Source organism: Aplysia californica, unplaced genomic scaffold (assembly GCF_000002075.1).
Source record: "Aplysia californica isolate F4 #8 unplaced genomic scaffold, AplCal3.0 scaffold00738, whole genome shotgun sequence".
NCBI classification, from domain to species: domain Eukaryota; kingdom Metazoa; phylum Mollusca; class Gastropoda; order Aplysiida; family Aplysiidae; genus Aplysia; species Aplysia californica.
Window position 1 is genome coordinate 117,302 of NW_004798008.1, and position 2,268 is coordinate 119,569.

Genomic DNA, 2,268 nt, shown 5'->3' on the forward strand with positions numbered 1-2,268 from the left:
CCCTCCACTCTCTCACTCCTCACCTCCTAATCCCCCTCCACTCTCTCACCCCTCACCTCCTAATCCCCCTCCACTCTCTCACTCCTCACCTCCTAATCCCCCTCCACTCTCTCACCCCTCACCTCCTAATCCCCCTCCACTCTCTCACTCCTCACCTCCTAATCCCCCTCCACTCTCTCTCTCTCTCTCCCTGCAGCCTTTCTACTGCTACTCCTTGGCTCCTTCTTATTGCTGTTTTTCAGCCAAAGCCCTAATCTTATGGTAGATAAGATCTAACACTTGACCTTCTCGGATAAGGACGAAAAATCTAGAAGATCCCGTGTGCAAGTTGAGTACGTTAAAGATCCCTTTGTGGTAAAACAAATCTACTAGTGGGCCACACGGGCAAAATGAAAAATTTTCTACAACCTGAAAACGTTTAATTTTTGTCTTGCGCGCTCATAATATGACCTTATGCAGTTGCGAGTGCCGTAAAACACTTACAAAGAAAACCCATCAGCAACAAAAATACACACAGACACATACATTCACTCACAGACATAATTAAATATGCACGACCCCCATCCCTTTCTCGTCTCTCTCTTTCTCTCCCTCCCTCTCCATCTCTCTCTCTCTCTCTCTCTCTCTCTCTCTCTCTCTCTCTCTCGCTCGCTCACATACACACAAACACACACACTCTTCGCTCGAACTCTGCTCTCAGTCAGGCGCCATCGTCTTCCAGATGACCAAACCTGTATCTGTTAGTGTTATATTATAGCATTATGGTACAATGTACTATCACTGAACACATCTGTTTTTGTTTTTGTTTTAGAAAGAGTTTAACGGCACTTGCAACACAAAACGGTCATGTAAGTGCCGAAGATTAGGGGTGTTTCAAGAGAGTAGCAAATCCCCCCCCCTTGGGAATTGCCTAAAGACACTTCAGACAGTGGCACCGCCCTGGGGGTTTGAGCATCCCCAAGAAAAAAAAGAAAGAAAGAAAGAAAGAGAGAGAGATAATGACGATAGATGTTTGATAGGAAAAAAAGAAGGCGCAAACCACACCAGAGCACCCACTGAACGCATCCCCAACCAAATCCGTTTGACCTAAAAAGAAATGATGGATGGACGACAACACGGGACTGGTTCGTAATGGATCAATGTGGCCCTCTTTATATGTACTGTATATTATTGTTATACATTATTACATATCAACAACATTTCAACGCGAGTCTATGGCCGTCTGACCGGCGTCGGTGGTGTAGAGGTAAGGCGCGTTGGCTGTCAAACGTAGGAGACCCGAGATCGATTCCCGAGTGGGGAGAAAATTTTTATCGAGTATCTCGGTTGTTCTGCTTGATTGTTGAATCCCTCTCAGCCCGGATTGGTCCTGACAGGCAGTGTCTGAAGCCTACCTCCTCCTGAATGACCCAAACTGTGTCGATGGGAGCGCAACCCCCCCCCCCAAAAAAAAAAAAAAAAAAAAAAAAAAAAAAAAAAAAAAAAAAACAACAACAACAAAAAAACAAAACAAAAACAAAACAAAAACAAAACAGCAGCATAAAAATAATATGAACATTATTATTATACAAATGTATATGTATAATTTTATCACCGTCCGTAGTTTTGCGGTAAATAATGCGTTTCGCTGTCGTACCCAGAAGACCGAGACGAGCTTGAACTTGATAAGAATAAGGTCGTCTTGCAGAAGACCTATCGAGTTCGGTTCCCGTAGGGGGAGAATTATTTATATTTATCGAGTTGGCTACGTATCTCGGGCCATTCTGCAAAGACGCTGTAACCCCAACAAGACGGGCCGAAGCCCACCTCCCGAATTATCTAATTTGTGTCGATTTAAGCGTAAAATGCCTACCAGGACGTAGATCTACATTTGAAAAGGCCAACGCTGTAATATAGCTACCACAGCTAAACAACTCTGCTCTAGATCTACTACACGTTTTCTTTGAACCAAATAACGTCATGTTCGTCCGTGGCTTACCTAGTAGTCATAGATCCTGGCTTCTTTTCTTTTTTTAACCTAGCGGAAACCCTTTGTGTTCTGCAGGCACACTTAGATCTATAAGCTCAGTTTTTTTGTGTATTTTTTAAAAAATTGTAGTTTCCTTTTTCTGTGATATCAGTTGCATGTACTCACGATACAATTTGTCGAATGCTGACAAAAAAGGGGAAATTAATGTACAAAAATGTAGGTACAATTAGGAATGAAACAGTTCTCTCTCTCTCTCTCTCTCTCTCTCTCTCTCTCTCTCTCTCTCTCTCTCTCTCTCT